A 27,085-nucleotide genomic window follows, 5' to 3' on the forward strand; every position below is an offset into this window, starting at 1 on the left:
GCAGGGATATCTTGCACTAATTCAGGTTGAATAAGCATCCTGACCTTGGACAATTCCAGGGATGGGATCTCCCCTTCTCTGGGCAACCTGTTCCAGTGCCCTCTACCTTCACTGTAAAATATTTCTTCCTTATATCCAATCTCAGCCTCCCCTGTTTCAGTTCAAAGCCACTGCTTTTTGTCCAGACACTACAGCACTTGCTAAAACTTCTCTTTCTTAGCCTGTGACCACTGCATTTCCATATGCAAACACCTTGGAGAGTGCCCAGAGGTCTCCCAAGATGGGAGCAAACGATAGAGCTGAAGGCCATGGGTTCAGTGGTGTGGAAACTGAGGACAGTAGAGAGGCAGCCTGAGAGTGTGTGAGGAGTGCTTTGAAACTACTTCACAGTGACCAACTGCAAGAGCAAGAAACAAAGCCATGAGATGCACCTGGGCAGGTCCAGACTGGATATGAAGAGAAAGAAATGTCATTGCTAGGACAGTGCTGTGGGGCAAGACATTCCCCAGCAGGAGCCTGGAGCACTCCAAGGCTTGAAGTTTCAAGGAACAACCAGGGAGGATGGAGAGAGAGCAGCAAAGGGAGGTGCCAGCAAGGTGGGGCAGCTGGCTGGGTGACTACAGCCTGCAGGGAAAGAGGCTCAGCTGATGCAGCAGCAGAGGAAAGCTTGAGGGGCAGATGACAGAGGGCTGTGGAAGAGCTGAAAGGCTCCTGGCAGAGCCAAGCTCTTCCTGCCTTTGGTTCTGGCTGTGGTCTGTGCCACTGATGCCCCTGAGGAGACAACTCCTCCTTCCAGCCCTGGGGCTTCATTGCCTCCTTGATTGTTTCCTTGTCCTTCCTTAGGAGGCTGAAAGGGATTGTGCCATAGTCCTGCCCTTGGCATTGGTTCTGTCTGTATCTTAATGTGCCAAGAAGAGCTCTGAGGGGTGAGTGAGGGACAGGAGCTCCCTTACCAGCGTCTGTGGGTCAGGGTTTGACCCTTTGTATTAATGGAAACACCTCCAGGTTTAGTCAGCATCAGAGACATCTTCCTCTGCTTGTCCTGACCTATCAGCACTGCCTCCACTTCTCTGCTCTAACCACAGCCTGGAGATACTTTCCCAATAGTGTCCCTGACTATTAACACTATGGGAAACTTCTGGATGCAATATTCCAGGTGTGGCCTCACCACAGCAGAGTAAAGGGGGAGGAGAATCTCCCTCTATCTGCTGGACAGCTTTCTCTGAATGCACCCCAGCATCCCATTGGCCTACTTGTGCACCAGGGCACATTGCTGTCCCATACAGAACTTGTTATCCACAAAGACTCTCAGGTCTCCTCTCCAGCAGATCACCTTCCAGCCTATACAGCTGCAGTTTATTCTTCCTTCCCAGATGCAGAACTGAGCAGGATCATTGGACAAGATGATGTGCAAGGATCTCTTCCACAAGTGTACAAGGACAGATACAACAGGTCCTCTGCTGAAGGCTTCTCCACTCAAACCCTTGGTAGGAAATCTCCCAGATGGATCTGGTGAAACTTTGATCTGCTCAGGCTCTGGCCACAAGGAGGCTGAGGGCTGAGCGTGCAATCCTGTGCTCAGTTGTGTCTCAGGAACTCACCATTCAGTAGGAAGCCAAGGACTGGGAAGGGGGAGGTGAGGCCACTTCTGCCTCCTGAGAGGATTGGCCAACAGCAGGAACACAGCTGGGAAAGGGACTGTGAGGTCAGTTGTGTCTGCAGGAGCTGATAATGCAGCCCTGGGTCCATGGCTGGCAGATGGGCACAGTGATCTGGGAGATGCCCTCTGCCAAAGGGCCTGGGCTGACTGCAGGAAGGGGCTGATGGCTTGGTTGCTGTGTCTCTGCTGCCTGAGTACCTGATGGGACAGCAGCAGGCACAGGGCTTGGTGCTGTCTAGCCAAGAAACTGCAAGGCCAGCAGCCTTGGGAGCTCCTGGTGAGGTAGGAAAGAGCAGGAGAGAGGAACACTGCCACATTGTGCAGCCTGGCCATGAGGAGCAAGAAACCTCTCTCAAAGGGTAGTGCTGTGGCCTGAGAAGATCTCCAGGAGGAGTCTGGGATCAGCCCTTCTCTTTGTGTCCCAAGGAGCAGAGTGTGAGTGTGGGCAGGTGTCAGTGAAGGCATGGAAAGGCCAAGGTGGGGAAGTGAGATGAGTGTCTGCAGCCTGCAGGGCAGGAGAAGCAGCTGTGAGACAGTGCAGGACAAAGCTGTGGGAGAGCTGGCAAAGGGCAATGGCAGTGGTGGGAGTGACGACGAGAAGCCAAGGCTGTGCCCTCTTGACTCTGGCAATTCTCTGCCCCTGAGGCCTGTGAGAAGATATTGTCCTAGGGCACTGGGAGGGCCTCACTGCCTCTTTCCACAGCCCCAGGAAGGCTGGGGACTGTCAGGCTCTTGTCCTCCACCCAGCATCACAAACCCTACAGGGATCCTACAGGAAGGCTGGAGAGGAACTTTTCATGAGGGTGTCTGGTGACAGGACAGGAGGGAAAGGTTTGAAGGTGAGGAAAAGGAGGTTTAGACTGGGTCTTAGGAAGAAGTTCTTCTTATGAAGGTTGTGGGACTCTGGAATAGGCTGCCCAGGTAGGATGCCCTCTCCTAAGGGTGTTGAAGGCCAGGCTGGGTGAGGCCTTGAGCAGAGGTTGGAGCAGAGGAGCTCTGAGGTCCCTTCCAACCTAGGCCATGCTATGCTGCTATGAAACCCACCCCCCACCCCCACTGCACCTGAAGAGCCTTGACCCACACATGAGGGACAGGATCTGCCTGCCCAGGGGCTGTGCTCAGGCCTTGGCCTTTGTGCTCCACAAACCAGAGCCAGAGTTTGCTCTCCTGCATTTTGCCTTTGCCTGCTGCAATCACAGCCTCTCCTGAGCTGCTCTAACGAGTCCCTGGGGAGGCTTTGGCAGTAACAAGCCTCAGTGGGGCCAATCAATGCTTCAAGGTACTTTGTGTTTTGCTTCTTCCTTCTTGCCCAGTTTCTTCACTCTTCTCTCAGTACCTGAGGTTCATGGAATGATTCCCAAGTGCCCTGAGGAGCTCTTTGTGTCTTCATTGTTTACTTCAAGAGTTCAAAGTGCACCTCACAAAGCTCAGATTTTGATGGCAAACTATTTGATTCTTTCTCAGATGAGGGCAGAGGTGACAGCAGCATCCACCAAGCCAGAATGATGCAAGGTGTCTGCTCAGGAGGTCTGGACTGGGAGGAGAAGCTGTCCTTTGAGGGCTGACACTGAGTGGACAACTTTGCACCTCACCCTCCCCAACCTCCCCATTGCTGTCCCTGCCCACCTGGGCCTTACATCCCTGCTCCTTGCATCAGACTTCTCCACTGCTCTCTGCAGCTGGAGCTCACAGCTCCATGGCACAGCTGCCCCCTGCTTTCATTAGAGAACTGCCTGCACACAGCCACAGGAGAATTGTTGCTCTTTGGAAGCTAAGCAAAGCCAAGGCTGAGAAAGTTGCCTGAGCAATCCAAGGCCTCTGGAACCATCTGCTCAGCACAAGCTGTCTCTCAGCAGCTTGCCTGTCCACATGGATGAGGCAAAGCCAACAAGTTCTGCCATGGCTGTGATTTCTCAGCCAGTCAAGAGTTCTTGAGAGTGAGAAGCAGATGAAAAGGTTGGATCCTAGCAGCCCTTCCTCATGAATAAATCCTGAATTCAAATCTCTTTCTATGGCTGTGCCTGGAGAGCAGCACCAAACACACAGACACAGGGACAGAGCTGGCTGCCTCCAGTGGAACATAGAGCCCCCCAAGATGGTGTCAGCAAAGGTGTCTGTCCAAAGACACAGAGAGGTGGAGAGGTGTCTGGCAGAGAGGATGCCCTGGAGTTCAGTTTCCTTCTCCTGGAGCTCAGGGAAAACACTCACAAAGCTTCAACATTCTCAGAGGATGAGAACTGAGCCTGGAGAAGTCTGACTTGGTGCTGGCCCTTGGTGCAGGTTGTGCCTGAGAGATGTCTGACTGGGGGAGATGCTGGACACAGCTGCTGTGATCCAGGTGAGCTCCAAGGTTCTGGCTTTAGAGTCACTGTTTTTAGAGGTGGAGATCATTGACTTTCATCAGGTGTTTCTCTGATCTGGAGAACCTTGGATGCTGAATCACCCTGGGATCTTTTGCCACTTGCACAGACCCTGAAGTTTTTTTGACCTCCAGAGTTCATAGTATCATAGTGAAGGGACCACAAGGATCATCTAGTTCCAACCCCAAAGCACAGATGCACTGAGCTGGCAGGAGGTGACAAACCCTCAAGCCATAGGGAGAGAAGAGCAAGGCTGGGAGAGCCCTGCTCAGGGCTGAGCCATTCCTTGCAGGTCAATCCTCTCCTCTGAAGCCTTACCTTCTCTCTGCCTGGGGTCATATCCTTCTCTTCTCTCCATCAGCCCTGCTCCTTTGTGCTGGGGAGGAGCAAAGTTTGCAGACCTGCTCCTTGAAACAGGCCAGAAGGTAAAGAGCCCAGCTTTGGAACAGCAGCAAAGTCCCAGAGTCCTGCTGACCCCTGAGCACCTCCCAGCTCTCTCCAGTCTCTCCTCCCAAACCACACTTCACCACTTGTGGAGCTTTGAGGGTCATTGGTTGTGATGGGAATTTAGAAGTTCATCTCCCTGAGCCCCAGGTGGTCAGGTATCAGTTGCCTAGGCAGAGGGGGATGGTTAGGGTGGCTATGTCCTGGGGGTGTCATTCCCATCAGCACTGCAACCAGGGGACTCAGCACAGGAGTTAGGGCTCTGATCCCTCCATTGCAAGAAGTCACACACAGTGTCCTTACTTCTCAGTCACTTGGTCCCCAAGGATTTGCCCAAGAGCACAGGGGGCACCATTCCTCTCAGCAGCATGGCCTCCCAGAAGGACCTGGACATGATCTTGGAGGAGAAGAATCACCTGAAGAATAATTTGGAGGAGTCAAAGCTCATCCTTGAGGAATAGTAGAAGTGGTTGATGAAGACATGGATGAGGACAGGAAGGATGAAGTATATGAGGATTAGGAGGAGGAGGAAGAAGACAAAAGTGATGAATGGGAAGAGGATTAGGATATGGAATAGAAGAAGAATGAACAGAAGGAGGAGGAAGAGGAGGAGGAGGAAGAGGGCAAACCCATATCAGCACCTCTGTGCTACCCAAGCAGCCACATCAGTGCCCTGAGGGTGGGCAAAGCTTCCCACCCAGCTTGGTGCTGGTAAAGCCCCACTGTCCCCAGCCCAGTGCCCAGCTCTCTGTCTCTGGTGACTACAGCAAGAGCTTCAACCTCAGCTCCAACCTCATCCGGCACTGCTGCGTCCACAGCCAGAAGCAGCTGCACCTCTGAGCTGCCTGAGGCAAGAGCGCCACCCAGATGGCTGTCCTTGGTCAGCACCACTGCACCCACAAATGTGACAGCCCTTTACCTGCACAGGCTGCAGCAAGGGCTTCATCTGCAGCTCCTTCCTCACCTGGCATATTCACCCCCATGCAGGTGACCAGCATGCCCCAGGGGACACAGCAATACACCGACCCCGGCACTGCCAGGTCAAACGTGACCCCCCGGGGGGGCCTTCTTCAGCAGGCCTTTTACACCTTCTTTCCTCAGAAGCAAATGTGCCCCTGCCCTTCTCAGCACCAGCCAGTGCTGAGGGGAGTAATGACAATGCTGAGTCAGCACAGCCACTACCACCACTGCAGCTGGGCTGGGGTTTGGCTGTTTGTTCCTCAACACTTTGGGTTTCCTAGAGGTAAAAGAAAAACCTCAACCCAAGGCTAATGCCTAAGTAGAATGGAAACCCCAACCCTAATAAAGTATTGTCTTTGGTTGGTTTTTCTTTGACATTTCTTGCCCAAAAGGCCACTTTTGGGGGCATTTCTTCCCCAGGGCCAGGGATAAAGCCATGTGCTCACTGCAGGGAGCTGTCCTTGAGGGGTCCTGGGAGGATCTTGAATGTGAAGTGAGGAAATCAAACTCAGTGCCTCCCATAGCCATTCAGCAGTATTCTTCACTAACCTGCATGGACATGGAATGATCACTCCAAAATGTACCTGTGCTGAAAAGATTAACCATGGTCCTCATCTAGGACTCAGTAACACGCAGGCATTAGAAGGATAAAAACTTATTTGATAAATAAAGTCCTTCCATGTCTTGGTCTTTGCTGCCATCTCCTGTCCTTTTAGCAACATTGCAGTCTCCATGTTCTCCGTCATGTATTGCTCCTGTTGGTCCTCTGCCAATCCCACAGAACTGTCCTTCTCTTGCTAGTGAGGCCCAGGGGTGTGAGAACCCAGCCTGCTTTCCAGACTCAGCCTTATTTCTCTCTGTGTCTAGAGCTGCCATCTGCTGCTCTATCTCCATTTGCTCTCCCAAGCTCCAGATTTACTTTATTGATGTCAGAAAGCTAAGCTCTGAACTAGTATCACAGTATCACTTAGGTTGGAAAAGACCTCGAGGATCATCGAGTCCAACCTATCAACACAGACCCCATGACTAGACCATGGCACCAAGTGCCACGTCCAATCTCCCCTTAAACGCCTCCAGGGTCAATGACTCAACCACCTCCCTGGGCAACCCGTTCCAATGATGAATGACTCGCTCGGTGAAGAACTTCCTCCTCACCTCGAGTCTAAACCTCCCCTGGCACAGCTTGAGACTGTGTCCTCTTGTTCTGGTGCTGGTTGCCTGGGAGAAGAGGCCAACCCCTTCCTGGCTACAACCACCCTTCAGGTAGTTGTAGAGGGCAATGAGGTCACCCCTGAGCCTCCTCTTCTCCACGCTAGGGAAAGAAGGCAAGGGAAAGAAGGGGGGGGGGGGGGGGGGGGGCAGCTGGACAGCTCAACAAAGCCATTGCAGCCATAGAAGGGGGGGGAGATGGGGGGGAAAGGGGGCATCACCACCAAATTCACAGCAACTGCCTTTTTTTTACAGCTTCCAGTCAAAGTGAAGCTTTCCTAGAAGGCAGGGAGACTTCAGTGGATGGTGATAGCAGCTATTTGAGCTTAATTGTTGTTTTGTCCCCTGCTGAGGCACCTTTCATTCTCTTTCTGTGGCCGTTTCTGAGACTCAAGATAGGTAGATGAAAAGTCAGTGCCTTCTCACTGCTGCACTCAGTCCCAAAACTCAATTCTGATATTTTAACTTTTAACTTAGAACATCCCTTCTGTCCACAATCAAAACACAATCAAAAATTGGAGAACTTTAGACTCAGCAGCAGCGGGGGGTTCTAGCAGCAGGGGGGATAGTGGGCTGCTGTTGCTGTTAGGTGCTAGTGTCTGCAGCTCCAGGGGTGCAGGTGGGTTTAGCGGCCATGGTGGTGGAGGGGGAGGATGTAGATGTCAAAGAAGAGTTTTGTCCTGGTGGAATGGCATTGATTACTATTGTGGGGGCTTTACAATGGTCTGCTAGTTGGTCTAAGGAATTTTTAATTAGTCTCCATGTTGCAAAGGAAGACATAGCAATTTTGTTTACTTTTGTTGCTGCCCTGAACAAAGCCTTCTCTCCCTGCTCCTGTGTCTTTTCATCTTATGTTGGTGCTCTTTTTTTCAAGATATGAGTAATGGCTCCCAGTATCAAGTTCTCTTCTTTTGTTATTTGATTACCCATTACATTCTCATCAAAAGGAGGCACCAACCCCCAGTTTCTCTGGTAGCTCACCTCTGTCCTGCAGAGCTGCTTCTTTACTAGGGCACCAACCTAGAGGCATATCTCGCCTTGTCATAGGCATATATCATTATCTGGTGTACCATGCCTTACATTCTTTGTTATCTGACGTATCTTGCCTTATCTTAGGCATATATCAAGCCTATCATCTCTGGCGTATCAGGGATTGTCACTGGCATAAAAGCAAATAGATTAATCTCACAGAGACTAAGCTAATAGCTACTATTAATGACGAGCATGAGCATTTCCACAGTCCCTAAAAGTGAAATTTCTTCTTGATGGTGCAAGTGGGAGTTGTAATGAATAGGTGCTCCAGGTGTACAGTTGGGGTCACCATGTGTAATAGTACAGCTGTTTTAATCACCCAGAGCAAAGCTTTCAGGATAGGATTTAAGCAGGCGAAGACGTTTATGATGTTCCACAGCAAGGTTCTCTGGTCTATCAGAAGGCACAGGTGTCACACCTCAACTGGTCATTCTCTACTGGCATGCCTGTCATTAAGGCAGACAATAGGTCAAAACAACAAAGCAATATTTTAACACATCCCACCAAATGCTGCCCAGCTTCTCTCAAAGACAAAACATAGCTCTCTCTACTTCGAGCAAAGGCAAATCTTCCCTATAGTCTTCTCAAGCTACCCAAAAACAATCCTCTTCCCACAACCAACCCTTTTTTCCCTCTGCACTTCTTTTTTCTTGGGCACCAATCCATTTTTCCTATGTGTTTGTTACTCTCGGGCATCAACCATCTCTTTTTCCTGCAAGTCTTTTTCCTCAGGCACCAACCCTTTTATTCTCTGCTCTCGTTTTCTTTCAGCACCAACATATTTTTCTCTGTGCTGCTTTATTCTCAGACACCAACCATTTTTTCCTCTGTGCTTCTTTTTCCTCGAGCACCAACCATTTTGCTCTCTGCTCTTGCTATCTTTCAAGCACCAACACATTTTTCTGTGTACTTCTTTTTTCTTTGGCACCAACCATTTTTCCCTCTGCTCTTCTTTTCTTTCAGGCACCAACCCTTTTATTCTCTGCGTTCTCTTTTTCTCGTTCACCAACCCTTTTATTCTCTGTGCTTCTATTCTCTTGGGCACCAACCGTTTTGTTCTCTGTGCTTCTTTTTTCTCACACACCAAACATGTTTTCCTCTACTATTTTTTTTTCTCAGGCAGCAACTCTTTTTCCTCTGTGCTTCCTTTTCCTCTGGCACCAACCCCTTTATTCCCTGCACTTCTTGTTTCTCAGGCACCCATTGTTTCTATTCTTTCTGTATCTTTTTGCTCAGCCACCAACCCTTTTTCCCTCTGTCTTTCTTTTTTCTGGGCACCTCCCCTTTTATTCCCTGCACTTCTTTTTTCTCAGGCACCAACACTTTTTTCTCTACGCTTCTTTTTCTTGGGCACCAACCCTTCTTTCCTCTGGCCTTCTTTTTCCTCAGGCACCAACACTTTGTTTCTCTGATCTTGGTTTTTTTAGGGAACCACCCTGGTTTTACTCTGTGATTCTTTTCTTCTGGGTACCAACCTTTATTTTCTGTGCTGCTTTGTTCTCAGGCACCAACCCTTTGTTCCTCTGATCTTCTTTTTGCTCCAGCACCAACCTTTTTTCCCTCTGCACTTCTTTTCCCTTGGGCACCAGCCTTTTCTCCTCTGTGCTTCTTTTTTCTTGGCCACCAATCATTTTTATCTCTATGCTTCTTTTATGCTTCTTTTCTCTAGGACACCAACCCTTTTTCCCCTACACCTTTTTGACTCCAGCACCAACACTTATTTCCTCAGCACTTCTTTTCTCTCAGGTGCCAACCTTTTTCTTCTCTGCACTTCTTTTTTCTTGGGCACAGACCCTTTTCTACTCTGCTCCTCTTTTCTCTTGGGCACCAACACTTTTTTTCTCTGAGCTTCTTTTTCCTTTGTGCACCAACCATTTTTTTCTCTGTACTTCTTTCTTCTCAGGCAGCAACACTTTTTTCTCTGCCCTTCTTTTTTCTTGGGCACCAAACCTTTTGTCTTCTGCCCTTCTTTTCCCTCGGGCACCAACAGTTTCTTCCTCTGTACTTCTGTTTCCTCGGGCACCAACCCTGTTTTCCTCTGCACTTCTCACTTGGGCACCAACCCTTTGTTTCTCTTCACTTTTTATCTCTTGGGCACAAACATATTTTTTCTCCACACTTCTTTTTCCTTGGGCACCAACACTTTTATTCCTTACACTTCTTATTTCTTGGGCACCAACAATATTGTTCTCTGCCCTTGGTTTCTTTCAGGTACCATCACATTTTTCTCTGCACTTCTTTTTCCTTGGGCACCAACCCTATTTTTCCCTGTGCTTCTTTTTTCTCGGCCACCAACTCTTTTTTTCTCTGAGCTTCTTATTTGTCAGGCACAAACTATTTTATTCTCTGCTCCTTTTTCCTCGGGCACCAATCATTTTTTTCCTCTGTACTTCTTTTTTTCTCATGCAGCAATGCTTTTTTTTCTCTGCACTTCTTTTTTCTTGGACACCAAGCCTTTTTTTCCCTGCACTTCTCTTTTCTTGGGCACTGACCCTATAATTCTCTGCACTTCTTTTTTCTTGGACACCAACCCTTTTTTCCTCTATGCTTCTTTGTTATTGGGCACTAACCCTTTTTCCCTGTGCTGCTTTTTCTCGGGCACCAACCCTTTTTATCTCTGAGAGTCTTATTTTTGTGCACAGACCTTTTTTTGCTCTGTGCTTCTTATTTCTTGGGCACAAGCAATTTTATTCTCTGCTCTTGTTTTCTTTCGGCACCAACACATTTTTCTCTGTACTTCTTTTTTCTTATGCACCATCCCTTTTTTTATCTGCACTTCTTACTTCTTGGGCACCAATTATTTTATTCTCTGTCCTTTTTCCTCAGGCACTCACACTTTTATTCCCTGCACTTCTCTTTTCTCAGTCACCAACACTTTTATTCTCTGTGCTTCTTTCTTCTCGGGCACTGAACATTTATTTTCTTCATTTCTTTTTTCTCAGGCATCAACCTTTTTTTCTCTTCACTTTCTATCTCTTGGGCACCAAGACATTTTTCTTCTGCTCTTCTTTATTTTCAGACACCAACCCTATTTTTCCCTGCACTTCTTTTTTTTTTGGGGCACCAACCCAATTATTCCCTGTGCTTACTTTTTCTCAGGCACCAACTCTGTTATTCTGTGCACTCCTTTCTTCTCTGCCACAGAACGTTTTCTTCTTTGCTCCCCTTTTCTCTCGGGCACCATCCCTTTTTTCCTCTGGACTTCTTTTATCTCAGGCACCACCACTTTTATTCTCTGGGCTTTATTCTTGGGCACCAAAGATTTTTTTCCTAGTGCTTCCTGCGCTTCTTTATTCTCAGGCACCAACTCTTTTTTCCTCTGCCCTTCTTTTTGCTCAGGCACCAACCCTTTTATTCCCTGCACTTCTTTTTTCTCAGAAACCATCCCCTTTGTTCTGTCCACTTAGAATAGAATAGAATAAACCAGGTTGGAAGAGACCTTCAAAATCATCACATCCAACCCATCATCCAACACCATCTAATCAACTAAGCCATGGCACCAAGCAACCTATCAAGTCTCCTCCTAAACACCCCCAATGATGGCAACTCCACCACCTCCCCAGGCAGCACATTCCAATGGGTAATCACTCTCTCCATGAAGAACTTCTTCCTAATATCCAGTCTAAGGCTCCCCTGGTGCAGCTTGAGACTGTGTCCTCTTGTTCTGGTGCTGGTTACCTGAGAGAAGAGACCAACCTCCTCCTGTTTACAACCTCCCTTCAGGTAGTTGTAGAGAGCAATAAGGTCTCCCCTGAGTCTCCTCTTCTCCAGGCTAAGCAAAATCAGAACTCCCAGCCTCTCCTCATAGGACCTGTACTCCAAACCCCTCCCCAGCTTTGTTGCCCTTCTCTGGACACCTTCCAGCAAGTCAACATTCTTCCTAAACTGAGGGGCCCAGGACTGGACACAGTACTCAAGGTGTGGCCTAACCAGTGCAGTGAACATGGGCAGAATGACCTCCCTGCTCCTGCTGGCCACACTATTCCTGATAAAGGCCAGGATGCCATTGGCCTTCTTGGCTGCCTGGGTGCACTGCTGGCTCATGTTCAGCCTACTATCAACCAGTACCACCAAGGATGCTTTCTGCCTGGCTGCTCTCCAGCCACTCTGACCACAGCCTGTAGCACTGCATGGGGTTGTTGTGGCCAATGAGCAGCACCTGGCACTTAGAGGGCCTCGGCCTCCAAACAGATGGAGGGGAGAGACAAATTGATTTGTTGGACCGCACAGAACCAATGGCCTGGCAAGTTGAAGCCATGAGAGGATAAAGCTTTAGTAGATACAGGTGCCCAGAGTGCTCTGACACCACCGAACCACGAGGGGTGGAACCCATCTGTGTTTCTGGTGTGACAGGAGGATCCCCACACCTGGATGTGTTGGAAGCTGAGTACTGGGATGCAAGCCACAGTTCGCTTTCACTTGGAGGTATGGAAGGAGTCACTGGACTCAGATTGCTCCAGAGGTGGAAACACAGCCCCAGCATTTGCAGCATTTGGACTGGGCATGGACTGATCCAGACTGTGCTGGAACAGAGTGGAGCTGCAGAGCACCTGCAGTGAGCAGCCCTCTGGGTACTGCAAAGTGACCTCCTGTGGAGTGAGAATGGACAGTGCCTGAGGTGTGCTGCTGATTGCTGCTGGGCATGGTGCAGATGGCACAGAATGAGGGCTTGGGAGTATCAAAGGTTAAGCTGAAAATTTGCTGCCATGACTCCACACCATCCTGCCTCATGCCACCTTCACAGGGACAGTGCTGGCTGGAGCAAAGTACTACAGGGCTTGAAGTTCAGATTGCAACATGAGAGGCTTCCTGTTCTGGTTGCTGCTGTTGGGTTCTGGCTCTCAGGTGCTGGCTCTTTGCTGAGAGGGAAGGCTGTAGGGGTTTGACTCCTGGCTGCTGCTGCTGACTGCTGTGCTTCTTTCTGCAAACAGCCTCAGGTCAGTGTGCACTATGTGATCTCATCTGGATTCAGCTCTGTTGATGTTGTCTCAAGTCCTTATCTCAACCCAGAGGGTTTTTTGATTTGGGGGTGTGTGTTATTTTTCCCTCACTTCTGTTTTGGGGGGAAGAAGCAGATTAACCTCTTCTCAGCTCTTCAACTTGTTCCAGCCCCAGAGTGGAAAGCCAACAGAAGCTTTCTGAGTTCTTCCAAAGATCTCCATCAGCTTCCTCCTACACCCTCCAAAGATCCCAAAAGTCAGTCCCAGGACCATCCAAATCCCAAACACCTAAGATCACCTGAAAGTCCCTGAAGAATGCCTCTGAGATGCCCTTCAAGACTCCTCTGAGAAACTCATTTTCCCCTCCCTGAACTGGGCACACAGCTCCACCCCATCCCTTGGGAGCAAATTCCCCCAAAATTTGGGCATTGTGGCAGGGATATCTGAAATAAAAGCAAACAGACAGGATTTGGGTAACTTTTGGGTTTTATTGAGACAATTGGTCAATGGACAGAGGATTTCTTACCCCAGGGAGACACAAAGCATAAGGGAAGAACCAGACAGACCGTGGCAAAGCCCTGCCCAGCTCCACTGGGACCTCCAGCTGTGCCGACTCAACACTGTAATTGTTCTCATTAGCAATAATTGGTGTTCAGAAGGGCAGGAGGTGTTTGTTGATGCTGGTATCCCCAGTCTCTGAGAAATGCAAAGGAAAAAGGGATGATTTTGGTGCTGGAAAGGCCCTCTCAGAAGGATCATGATTACCCAACAGATTCTAGGTGGATTTATGCCTCCCCTCCAGCGCAGGCTGCCCTCTGGTGTGGATGTAGCGGTGCTTGTTGAGAGAGCCCTTCTGGGTGAAGCGCTTACCGCAATCAGCACAAGTGAAAGGCTTCTCACCACTGTGGGTGCGGCGGTGAGTAATGAGGGTGCCCCGCCGGCTGAAACTCTCGCCACAATCAGCACAAGTGTAGGGCTTCTCACCAGTGTGGGTGCGGCGATGAGCAATGAAATTGTGCCTGTGGCTGAAGCTCTTGCCACAGTCAGCACAGGTGAAAGGCTTCTCGCCGGTGTGGGTGCGGTGGTGCTCAATAAGAGTGCTCCTATGTCTGAAGGTCTGGCCACACTCAGCACAGCTGAAAGACTTCTCGCCAGTGTGCACACCACGGTGCTCTGTGAGATCTCCCTTCTTGGTGAACCTCTTGCCGCAGTCGGCACAGCTGTACGGCTTCTCACCGCTGTGGATAAGTTGGTGCTGGATTAATGCAGTACTCGTGGTAAAGCTCTTGCTGCACTCAGCACAGGGGAACAGATGCTCTCCAGTGTGGATGCGGCAATGGATGGTGAGAGTGGAGCTGTGTTTGAAGCTCTTGCCGCAGTCCCTGCAGCTGAAGGCCTTCTCTCTGGTGTGGCTGAGGTGGTGTTGCTTAAGAGTAAAGATATGCCTGAACCGCTTCCCACAGCTGTCACAAAGGAAGGGCTTCTCTCCAGTGTGGGTGCGGCGGTGCTGGATGAGATTACCGCGCTGGGTGAAGCTCTGTCCGCAGTCAGCACAGGTGAACGGTGTCTCTCCAGTGTGGGTGCGGCGGTGCTGGATGAGCTCAGAGTTCCAGCAGAACCTCTTGCCACAGTCACCACAAATGAAGGGCCGGGAGCCAGGTAGTGGGCAGTGGTGCTTCACTAGCTCTGAGCCACCTGGGAAGCTCTGCCCACACTCAGGGCACTGATTCAGCTCTTTGGGTGACACTGAGGGACCTGCTCTGGCTTCATCCTCCTCCATACATTCCTCCTCATCCTGGTCACCCTCATCACCATCATTATCCTCCTCTTCATAGTTGTCATTCTCAGCATCATCCTCCATCTCCTCTTTTTCCTTCTCATTCTCCTCTCCCTTGGCACTGCACATTGGTTTCTCCAACTTGATCTCTGGGTGCTGCTTCTCCTCCCAGCTCTTGTCTGGGTCCTTCTGTGAGGCCATACTGTGGCAGGAAGGGGTCACAGTTGAGCAATAAGGAAGATGGAAGCACCTGAGCCCAGGACCTCAAACCCTCAGATCCTGCCTGGGTCATGACACTCCCTGACTCCCAACACCCAGCTGGAGGAGAGAATGCAGAGGGGACCTCAAACCTTCAGTTTCTGCCACAGTGTGGGCAGAGACCTCTAATACCTGTGCTGAGACCCCAGGTTCCTGTGATCAGTGCCCTGAGGTACCCTGGGATTTACAAGTGGTCTTGTCCCACTCTCCTCAAGCCTGGAGGCATTGACAGGGTGGTTCCTGGCCCAGGCCCTGTCCTTTGATCTCCACTGGCTCAGACAATGGAGGCAGCAGCACTGAACAAGGAAGACCAAACCACCTCTTCACATCTTCATTGATGATCTGGATGAGGGGTTCGAGTCAGTCATGAGCAAGTTTGCAGATGACACCAAGTTAGGAGCAGATGTTGGTCAGTTAGAGGATAGAAAGGCTCTGCAGAGGGACTGAACAATGAAAGACCAAACCACCATCAACCTTCTCCCACCACCCTCCATGTCCCAACCCCAAACATCACCTCCTGCCATACAAATGGTCCCCAACAAGCCTGGGCAGTTCCCAAACACCAACACCTGATGAGTCTCAGAGCCCCTAGAGGGATGTAATGTGGCGGGCAGGAGGAGGTGGAAGAGGCAGGAAGGTGCCCTGGGACTCTGGATTTCTGGGGGCTGGGGTCCTGCTGTTGCCCCACTCTGGATTTCTTACCTGTTGGGCTGCTCCAAGGGGCAGTTCTGCAAACTCTGCTCTTCCACAGCACACAGGGGCAGGGATGATGGAGAGAGAGGGACACAACCACTGCCACAGAGAAGCAAAGGGCTCAGAGGGGAGCCTGGAAGGGATGGCTCAGCACTGCCCAGGACCAGGCAGCACAGCTCAGCCTTGCTGGGGGCAGCTCCCAAGCCCAGCAGCACAGCCACAGCACACAGCCAGGGCTGCTCAAGATGGGAGGCCTCAGCAAGTACAGACTCAGCTCCTTGCCCAGCACACAGCCCCCAGCACACAGCTGCAGGCCAGCACCACAACACAGCTGCCTCCACACAGCCTCTCTCAGGCCTTGCCTAAAGCTTCCTCCCACTGTCTGCCCAGGCCTCTGCTGCCTGCACCTGCCTTTGCCAGCAGGGAGAGCTCTGGTCCCAGCTCTCCTCCCTGGCCCTGCCCCCACCACACCCACTATGTCCTCAGCTCTGCCCTGCACACACCTCTCTGCTGCCCACTCCCCAAGAAAAGATCACAGCAGCCCTCAGGACACACACAAAGGGAGATTCATGATCTCTGCAGATGTAGCAAAGGGGGAAGGGACTTGGGCATCTTCTTGCTAAACCTCTTCAGCCCTCACTGGGATGCTGGAGGAGTCTCTGGCTCCTGCCCAAAACTCACACCTCCAGCACCCTTCACACACCTGCAGCCCAAAGAAACTCAGTGAAAAGGGTTTGGCTTCCTTCTCTCCCTGACCATTTCTCTCAGCTTGCTCTTTGCAGTTCTCCTGGAACTGCCACTCCACATCCCCAAGAGAAAATGAGGTTGGATGTGAGGGCACAGCGCCCATGGGCTGCTGTTCATCTCCCAGCTGACACAGGCAGAGCTGCAGCACAATTCACTCCTTTCACCTCCTCAAATGCTGCCACATTCTGCCATTCCCTGCACACATATTAGCCACCTGGGCTTTGGATCCTCTCTCCTTCTTGGGGGCACAAGGCCTAATTCCTGCCTGGCCACTCCCAGGCCCTTCCCTCATTCCTAGCCCATCCATGTCCCTACTGCCTTGGCTGTCCCATGGCCCTGTGTCCCCCACCCCCACTGCCACTGCCACTGGAAGGGTGGAGTGGGAAATGCTGTGGCTAAGGAAGCCGTAGGGCCCAACAGAAAACCGTGGATGAGAGCACGGAGGAGAATTCCTGTGCTGGGTGGAAGGCACTGGGATGTCTTACACCAGAGAGTAGAGACCTCCAGAAGGGACAGCAGAGTCCACAGCTACACCACAAAGTGTCATCTAGCTTAGTTCATTCTCACAAGGCCTGCACCCCCTCTTTACAAAGGAACAGCACAGGATCTCCAACCTCCTTTGCCCTTCCTCTCTGCTCCCAGGAACAGCTTCTGGGATCTCTCTCTGCAGAGGAGCTTTGAGGCCTTGGCAGTGCTGCCAACTGCGGCCTGCAGCAGCCTGGCTCACCTGGGAGCTGCCTACCAGAATCTGTAACTGCAGGTCTTGGGGGGCAGAGAGGCATGGGGGAGGGGGAAGGCATTTGGGGCCTGGGGTTCTGGGCTGCTTTGGTGGAGCTCTGGAGGAAGCTTTGGCCTAGGGAGGTTGCTTGGCTCCCGTGGCCCAGGCGCACTATGGATTGTTGTGGATTTGATGCTTTGCACTGTAGGATGCAGCTCTGAACAGCACAGCCATGGAAACTGCCCAATTCTATCCAACCCTCTGGCCACAGCTTGGCATCCACTCCTTTCACAAGGCTCAAAAATAGCCTCTCTGCCTTCTGAAACCTAAGGCAATACCCTGCAGAACAAGGTGGAGGAGCTCAAGGGGACAAGCTGCAGAGGGGGCCCAGGGCAACCTCCTGAGCTTCAACAAGAGCAAGGGCAGGGTCCTGCCCCTGGCCTGGCACAATCCTCACAATCAGGACAGCCTGGGGGAGGAGGGGATAGGAAGCAGCCCTGCAGAAAAGCACTGGGGGGTGCTGCTGGACAAGAAGCTGGACAAGAACAGACAGGGGGAGCCTGCAGACCAGAAGGCCAAGGGCAGCCTGGGCTGCACCAAAAGCAGCAGGGTCACAGATGGACAGAGGCCATCCTGGCACTTGGCTCTGCTGAGATTTCACCTGCAGCACTGCAGCCAGCTCTGGAGCCCTCAGCAAAGGAAGGACATGGACCTGATGGAGAAGGCCCAGAGGAGGGACACAAAAATGATCAGGGGCTTGGAGCAGCTCTGCTACCAGGACAGGCTGAGGGAGCTGGGGGTGATCAGCCTGGAGAGGAGAAGACTCTGTGGAGACCTAGGAGTGACCTTCTGGTACCTCAAGGGAACTACAAGAAGGCTGCAGAGGGAATCTTTGAAGCCATTGCCTCTGGTCCTGTCCCTGCAGGCTTTGCAAACTAGAGCAGAGCACATTGAGATTGGAGGTGAGGAACAAGTTCTGCACCAGGAGGCTGCTGGAACACTGCAACAGGTTGCCCAGGGAGGGGCTTGAGGTCCTTGTAGTGAAGGATGCTTATGATCAGGATTGTGCCCCAAACATTTGGGTAGGATATATTTCTGTATGTGTTAACCCTCCTTTGTCCCCCCTCCTTTCTGGAGGCAGCAGGGGGAATCCTGGCGCCACTGAGTCCAGGTAAACAGCCTACCTGGGCGTGGTCTCACCCCTGCAGTACTAGAGGCAGGCTATATGTTTGTTTCCCCGAGTATAGCATATACTCAGGCCATATTTGGTAGCTGGTAGTTCATTGGTTAATGTTTGCGTTGGCAACGGATGCTTATTGGGCCAGTATTCACTGGGGCAAATGGTAAACAGGGGTCGTTTGGCAAATGAGCCCCCCCACCTCGGTGTTGGAGCCTGTGTGTGCGTGCGTGCCAGCCAGTGCTTCGGGAGGCCTCATGGTCCTTTTGCCACCGTCACCCAGCTGTGTGCGGTGCCGTGGACAGCACTCCGTGGGATCAACCGCTGCGTGATCCATCGTAGGAGAAAACCTGGTAGCCCGTGTGAACCAGCGCTGCTGACCTGCCACTGCCCCCCCCCTCTGAGCGAGGAATTTTGTATCCTGGGAGAGAACAGCAGAGCCACGCGGTGCGGCCACGTGGCCAGCGCCATTTCCTGCCTCCTTATTACGGCACATCCGTGCCACGTTGTCTGGATTATAAACATTACTGAGGAAAGACTCCATGAAGTTCTCAGCTTGTGAGTAAGCCAAGCCCTTTGTAGAGCTTCGTTTAGGATAGCGTTTATATTGCTCCTGGAGGAGGGTTGCCGGTCACTGACCAACCCCTCCCCCGCCACTCTCTGACTCAGTTTAGATTCTAAGTTCTGTGAATCATTTTGGTTTAAATGCCCACACATAACATTCTGTAAAGATAGTTCCACTAACCGAATATTGATACCTGTGAAGGGCGATTGTAAATACCCCGTTACAGAGTTTGTATATATATAAATAAACTTATATTTTTCATTGATGGATCTGCCGTGCATTTCTGAGGGCATATCCACGACAGTCCTAGCCCTGCAGATGTTCAAGGTGAGGCTGGACAGGGCTCTGGGCAACCTGAGCTAGTGCAGGATGTCCCTGCTGACTGCAGAGGGGCTTCGACTGCAGCACCTTTGCAGCTCCCTGACAACCCAAACCACTCCAGGATTCTAGGAGTCTAAGGGTAGCCTCCAGGGAGAGCAGGAAAAAGATGAGGCAGAGAAGGACAAGGAAGAGGACAAGGAGGAGGAGAACCAAAATCCCTTCCAAATTCCTCCAAACCTCTGCCAAATTCCTGGAAAGCTCTTCCAGCTCTGCAGAGTTCATTCTGAAGAGAGCTGAGGGAGTTGCTAGGCTCAGGGATGTCTTGCACACTCTGCACAAATGCTCCAGAAGCTTTCCAAGTGCCCTCAAAACCAGCAGCACAGCTCTGCTGCCACACAATGCCAGGCTGCAAGGGACCCCAAGGCTCAGCTGCTCCAACCTTGCCAGCTGACATTGGACTGGAAAGGAGCTGGCCCAGCCCCCTGCCAAGCTGAGCCTTCCAACTCTGCCCTGCAGGGCAATCCACCACTGCCCTGGGGAGAGGATTCCAATGGCTGACTGGCAGGGAAAAGCTTTTGCCTCTGCAGGGCACTGTGCCACTTCAGCTCAACTCTTGCAGCAGCTCTTTGAGATCTGCCTTTGGAGCACCACAAACTCTGAAGCACTGCAGTGCAAAGCAGCTCAGCTTCAACTTCCAACTGGCTGAACTCTCACATTTTAAATTCAAGGCAGGGGCCAAGCTCACACCCAGCCCCCAAGCTCAAGAACCAGCAACTAAGGTCAGAGACAGCTCCCAAGCACAAGAATCCAGATCAGAAATGCAAAACCAGCCCCCAGGCTCAGAGCCAGCTCCTAAGTTCACATCCAGGCCCCAAGCTCAAGAACTAGCAGCTAAGATCAGAACCACTTCCCATGCTCAGAGCCAGCCCCTGAGCTCAAGAACCAGCAATTAAGGTCAGAACACTTCCCAAGCTGAGAGCCACCTCCAGAGCTCACACCCAGGCCCCAAGCTCACAAGCCAGCAAACCAAACCAAACCAGGTTGGAAGAGACCTTCAAGATCATCACGTCCAACCCATCAACCAATCCAACCCACCCAAACAACTAACCCATGGCACCAAGTACCTCATCAAGTCTCCAAATAAGGTCAGAACCACAATAATAACCACAATAATAAGCAAATAAGGTCAGAACCACATTATAAGCTCAAGAGCCAGCCCCCAAGCTCAAAAGCCAGCCACTAAGGTCCAGAACCTAGATCAAAAGTGCAGACTCAGCTCTCAAGCCAGCAACTAAGGTCAGAATCACTTACCAAGCTGAAGAACCATCCCCTGACCTCAGAGACAGGCCCTGAGGTCAAGAACCACACCCCAAGCCCAGAGCCAGCAACTAAGGTCAGAACCACTTCCCAAGCTCACACCCAGACCCCAAGCTCAAGAAACAGCTCCCAAGCCAGCAACTAAGGTCAGAACCCTTTCCAACCTCAGGAACCAGCTCCCAGGTTCCAGTACCAGCAACAAAGGTCAGAGCCAAGCTCCAGAGCCAGCCCCCACAAGCTCAATAGCCAGACAGTAAGGTCAGAACCACTTTCCAAGCTCAGAGCCAGCCCCTAAGCTCACAGCCAGCCCCCAAGCTCAAGAACCAGTCCCTGACCTCAGAGACAGGCCCTGAGGTCAAGAACCACACCCCAAGCCCAAAGCCAGCAACTAAGGTCAAAACCCCTTTCCAAGCTCACAACCAGACCCCAAGCTCAAGAGCCAGAAAGTAAAATCAGCACCACTTCCCAAGCTCAAGAGCCAGCAACTAAGGTCAGAACACTTGCCAAGCTCACAGCCAGGCCCCAACTTCAAGAACCAGCCCCCAAGCTCCAGAACCAGCAACTAACATCAGAACCACTTCCTAAGCTCACACCCAGACCCCAATCACAGTATCACAGTATCACTTAGGTTGGAAAGGACCTCGAGGATCATCGAGTCCAACCTATCAACACAGACCTCATGACTAGACCATGGCACCAAGTGCCACGTCCAATCTCCCCTTGAACGCCTCCAGGGACGGTGACTCAACCACCTCCCTGGGCAGGCCGTTCCAATGATGAATGACTCGCTCGGTGAAGAACTTCCTCCTCACCTCGAGTCTAAACCTCCCCTGGCACAGCTTGAGACTGTGTCCCCTTGATCTGGTGTGGGTTGCCTGGGAGAAGAGGCCAACCCCTTCCCGGCCACAACCACCCCTCAGGTAGTTGTAAAGGGCAATGAGGTCACCCCTGAGCCTCCTCTTCTCCAGGCTAAACACTCCCAGCTCCCTCAGCCTCTCCTCATAGGGCTTGTGTTCAAGGCCTCTCCCCAGCCTTGTTGCCCTTCTCTGGACACGTTCAAGTGTTTCGATGTCCTTCTTAAACTGAGGGGCCCAGAACTGGACACAGGACTCAAGGTGCGGCCTAACCAAAGCAGAGTACAGGGGCACAATGACTTCCCTGCTCCTGCTGGCCACACTATTCCTAATGCAGGCCAGGATGCTATTGGCCCTCTTGGCCACCTGGGCACACTGCTGGCTCATATTCAGGTGGCTATCGACCAGCACACCCAGGTCTCTCTCTGTTTGGCAGCTCTCAGCCACTCCGACCCCAGCCTGTAGCTCTGCATGGGATTGCCGTAACCAAAGTGCAGCACTCGGCACTTGGACTTGTTGAATGCCATCCCATTGGAATCTGCCCATCTGTCCAGTCTGTCGAGGTCCCTCTGCAAAAGGGGACTCTGCAAGCTCAAGAAACAGCTCCCAAGCCAGCAAGTAAGGTCAGAACCACTTTCCAACCTCAGGAACCAGTCCCCAAGCTCCAGTACCAACAACAAAGGTCAGAACCAAGCTCCAGAGCCAGCCCCCACAAGCTCAAGAGCCAGACAGAAAGGTCAGAACCACTTCCCAAGCTCAAGAACCAACCCCTGACCTCCGAGACAGGCCCTGAGGTCAGGAACCACACCCGAAGCCCAGAGCCAGCAACTAAGGTCAGAACCCTTTCCAAGCTCACACCCAGATCCCAAGCTGAAGAGCCAGAAAATAAAATCAGAACCACTTCCCAAGCCCACTCCCAGGCCCCCAGGCTCAGAGCCAGTTTCACAACTTTGCTTATTTCAAGTTCCCTTCATTGCAGTTCTGCTAAGTGTCCAAATTCAGGCATTCAGAGAATGCTTTGGGCTGGTAGGGACCCCAAAGAGCAGACAGCTCCAACCCCCTGCCATGCCCACAGACACCTTCCACCACACCAGGCTGCTCAAGCCCTCATCCAACCTCACCCTCAGCACCTCCAGGGAGGGGGTAGCCAGCACCTCCCTGGCCAACCTGCTCCAGGCTCTCACCACCCCCACTCCAAACTATTGCCTCCTAAGCTCCACTCCAAATCTGCCCTCCTCAACCTTCAATCCAGTCCCCCTCAGCCCATCACTCCCAGCCCCTCACAAAAGTCCCTCCCCAGCTCTCCTGCAGCCCCCAGCAGCTACCACAAGGCTGCTCCAACCTCTCCCCACAGCCTTATCCTCTCCACCCTCCACAGACACAAGACTCGCAGACCACCCCCACAGGGGAGCTGTCACAGCCCTCCCACCACCCCCATTACCTCCAACACACCCCCTCCAACAGCTCAACCTCCTGCCCCTCTTGGGGGCACCACAGCTGCACACAGCACTCCAGCTGGCAGCACACAATGCTGCCAGCACAAAAACCACTGCAGCAAAAGCCTCAACCTGTGCTCAGCTGCCAAACCAAAGGGACCTCAACTTGGCCACAAGAGAAAGGACCAAACTCAGCCAAGACACTGATCCAACACCCAAGGCTGCACAAAACAACCACCAACAGCTTCCAGCAACAGCAGACCTGCAGCTGGGCTGCAAAGCTCTGCAGAAGAAAACCACTCCAGAAGGGCTCCAGGGCCCCAGGGATTGCAAAGCCCAGGCTCTCACTCTCCTCCTGCACAAGGAAAGCTTCACTTGCCCACAAGAAGCCAAACACTTCCCCACACCGATCCATCCACACCACTTGACTTTCAACCTCCTTCAAGCCCTTGCCTGGCAGCACCACTTCCTCAGCCCACAGCTCCAGCAACACCACAAGGCCTTGAAGGCTCTCCTGCACTCCACACCTCTCAGCCACACCCACACCCCTTGGCCACCCACAACCCAACAAGCTTCCTGCTCACCACTTCTCTTCCCAAGCCTCACCTCCCTTGGGCCCTCTCAGCACACCACCAACTAACCCCAAAAGGCTCCAGCTGACAGCACTGCTTGCAAGAATCCCAGGCACTTCCAAGGGAAGACTATGAGCCCAGAGGCAAAACCCAAACCTTTCCCCTCTCCACAGGACTCTCCCATTTCCCATTCTTCCCAGCACCTCCAGCACCTAAGAGGCATTTGCTCTGGGGCAGCTTCCTCACACAGCCACACAATTGCCTGGCCTGCAAAAGACCTCTCTCAGCACTGAGGCCAACTGCCAGCCCCAACACCACCAGGGACACCAAACCATGGCCCCATGGTCACACCTTGCTGCAACACCTCCAGCCATGGCCACTCCACTGCCTCCCTGGGCAGCCTCTGCCAGGCCCTGACCACTCTGGCACCAAACTCATTCCTCCTCCTCTCCAACCTAAGCCTCCCCTGCCACAATTTCAGGACACTTCCTCTCCTTCTGCCACCTGAGACTAGGCACAAGAGCCCAACCACCACCTCACTGCAGCCTCCTTGCAGGGAGCTCCAGAGGCCAAGAGGTCTCCCCTCAGCCTCCTCTTCTCCACACTAAACACCCACAGCTCCCTCACCTGCTCCTCTCAGCCCTGCTCTCCAGACCCTTCCACACCTTTATTACCCCTCTCTGCACCTGCTCCAGACCCTCAAAGTCCTTCTTGGAGTCAGGGGCCCAAAACTCACCCCAGCATTCCAGGGGTGGCCTCCCCAGGGCCCAGGACAGGAGGACAATCCCTGCCCTGGCCCTGCTGGACACAGCACTGCTGAGACTTGCAGAGTACTGCAATTGCTTTGCTCACTTGCAGCAATCATTTCCTTCCCTTCCCAGCTCATTGCACAGCAAACAGCAGCAAGGGAATTGCTTTGGCTTCTGCTGAAGCATCTCCAAGGAAGCTGCAGGACTTCTCACCACCAAAACCATCAACAACAGGCTGCCCCCAGCCCAAGCCAAACCTTTCAGTCCAAGTCAATGCACTTCCTCAGCCACAAGCAGACACTCAACAGCTCAGCCAGAAAGCATTTCCCCAGAGGCAGAGCAGCTGCAGCACAGCAGTCTGCTTCTGACCATGCTTCCTGCCAGCACAACTGACAAAAGCTCTGCACAGCTCTCAGCCTGCAGCCACACAGCAAAAGCTCCTCCTGCCCTGAGCCTTTCTGTGCTCAGGAGGCCTGCAGAGAAACTGAGAATCACTCTGCAACCCCCCAGGGAATCTTTGTGCCTCAAGAGATTGCAGAGCACAGAGGCCTTGGATGCCACCACCCCCAGCACAGCCAAACCGCCCCACAGCTGACACCAGCCCCAGGCGCTCCCAAGCTCAGGCTCAGCACAGCACCCACGCCTGACACCCCCCACGGCACCCAGCACACAGCCTGCCCACAGCTCCCCCCCGCGCCTGGCCCTCAGCCCAGCCGCTGCCCTTCAGCACAGCAGCCGCCCGGCACCTGCCAGCACAAAGCCTCCAAACCCCCAGGGCTCCCCCACACACCCCCACAGCAGCCTCTGCTGCAAGCCACACCCCACGCTCACCACCACCTCTCCTGCACACAGCAGCCTCCCCGACCAACCCGAACACCGCAGACCCCCACAGCCGCACAGAGGTCCCCACAATCACAGCGACCCCCCCCAACCGCACAGACCCCAAACGCCAACCTTGCAGAGCTGCCCCGGACCCCACAGCCTTCCTCCCCCGCACCCTCCCCCCAACCCCCACCAATTCATCCTAGATCCCCGCAGAGGCTTCCCTCCCGCCCCAGCCCCACCGACCCCTGCCCCACAAACCCCTCCCCAACCCAAGCGACCCTCCCGACCCCTCGCAGCCCCACAGAGAGCATTCCCTGATCCCCACCCCACGACCCCCAACTCAGCCCCACAGACTCCCTCACCCCACCTGGACGCCGGAACAAGGGGGAAGCAGAGAAGGAGGAGGAGGAAGAGCTCAGCGCATAGGGAGCCACCGGCCCCGGCAGGCTGCTGGCGAGCAGAGAGCGCTGCGAGGGAGACCCCGGCCCGGCCCCTCCGGCTGCTGCGGCCACGAGTGACGGGGAGCGGAAGCAGGGAGCAGTCTGGAACAGAAGCCCCGCCCACGGCCGGGCAGCCGCAGCCAATGAGAGGCGGCGGGAGCGCGGCAGCTCCTCCCCCTGGGCGCTGCCGAGGCACAGCCAGGAGCTGCCACTGCCGGCCGCGGCCGCCATTGTTGCTGTCCACGGCCGGGCAGCCGCAGCCAATCGGAGCCGCCGCAACAGCCCAGGCCATGTGAGTGGCGTTGGCCATGGGGGTGTAGTTTTTCATTCTTTGTGTATGCCTTTTGCAAACTGACAATGGTTGCCCTAGGCTGAACTGAAGCTCTAAGAGCTACAGGACAGACAGTGCTGCTCCTATTGCAGTGGAGGACACTGCTCTTGAAACCTTGCCAGACACTAAGACAGCTCCTATCAAAGACACCTTGGTAGTCACAGTCAAAGCTGTGGCATCAATGAAGCCATTCAGCAGTGGCCTGATGGACGCACAGGTAGGTTACAAAGCAAAGCAGCTAAGACCTCTGCTCTCTTGGACCACTTGTAGCTGCAGGATTAAGGGAGAGAGGTTTGAATTCAGGCTCAGAACCACACAGAAGATCCTTTCTGGCTCCAAACAGACCAGTGGCACTTTCAAGGGAAGAGTCAACTTCTTGGGGGACAACTGCCTGTTAGGTTTGTGCTCAGGTCTCTGTAATGTGGACAGAAGGAACATGGGGTGATGGCACACACATCAGGAGGTCGTTTAGGTCGCCCTCATGCAGCTGCTGGGGATACCCAATCAGTAAACCAGGACAGTCTAAAATGGTTTACAGACCAAAACAAAGAGCTAAGCCACTGAGAGAGACTGCTGGGATGACAAAAAGCAGCTTTAGAGAAGAAGAACACAGGACAGGGAGCAAATCTTCCATAATCAAGAGGTGCAGCTGGATGGAGAGAGAAACCTTAGCTGCTGGCTCCCAAAGACTACAAAAGGCACATTTGATGCTGCACAAGAAGAAACCCAGAGAAGCCGGGGAGGACTTGACAGCTGGTGCTCCACAGTCATGAGAATGTAACTGCAATGCATTGGGGTTTCAAACAACATCACCTCCCTGCCCCACAACATCTGGCCCCCAACTGAAGTGCTGTGGATCACTGCTGTCAAGAGTGAAGGAACAGAAGCAAGCTCGCCCAGACCTGAGCTGCTATTTGAATCAGGTTCATGGACCAATGGCTGGAGTTACCTATTAGCAGGGACTGAGACACTGAAACAGGGGAGCAGTGGAAAACCAAATTGCTGCCAACACAACACAGGCTGCATGAAAATCCAGCACACAGGGGCAGAGCTGTTAGCCTGAAACCAAACTTCATACAGGAACAAAACCAAATCCACTGGCACAGGTAACAAGAACTAACAGCCCCAAGGGAAAGACAGTAAGAGGAGAGGGGAAGTCAATGTTGCTGCAAGAGGGCAGCTCCAGCAAGGCATCAAAATGATTGTTAGGCAGCAACAGACTCAATCAGCACTGGTAACAAGCCCAACCCCGGGGACACTGCAAACGGAGCCAGGAAATAGCTCTGCAGAGGTGGGGTCACAGCAATTGCTAGATCCAGACCCTGGACAAAAGGCACAGGAAATTACCTTGCTGCTGCTGCCAAACACCCAACAACCCAACCCAGACTCCTCACCCTCTGGCGCATCAGAACTGAAACCAGAGACTCCCTTTGGATGCGAGGTGCTGGAGGGCGAGCGGCAGCTGCCGGCTGCTGAGCTGCGGCGGGGCGGGAGGGGCTGCGGGGCCGGGGAGCGGCTGGGGGCGGCTATGGCTCAGGGACCTATTTATGTCTCTGCCCTGCACAAGCGCTCTGGGCTCCTCCAAACCCCTCCTCAAACTTCCTCCTGCGGCCCCAAGTCCTCTCTCTCCAGCCTGCGGTCAGAACTTTCTTCCTGAGCTGCCTTCAGCTCACAGCCTAAGGGAAAAAGCTCAAAGCCAA

At 52.8% G+C, this 27,085-nt stretch overlaps 1 pseudogene; it reads right to left on the reverse strand.

Moving 5' to 3' along the window:
• Window positions 1-13,294: 13,294 nt before the first annotated feature.
• LOC137457939 (zinc finger protein 585A-like) overlaps window positions 13,295-27,085 on the reverse strand; it is a 132,997-nt pseudogene continuing 119,206 nt past the window's right edge.

Source organism: Melanerpes formicivorus, unplaced genomic scaffold, assembly GCF_026170545.1.
Source record: "Melanerpes formicivorus ecotype bairdi unplaced genomic scaffold, bMelFor1.0.p_v2 SCAF_212, whole genome shotgun sequence".
NCBI lineage: Eukaryota > Metazoa > Chordata > Aves > Piciformes > Picidae > Melanerpes > Melanerpes formicivorus.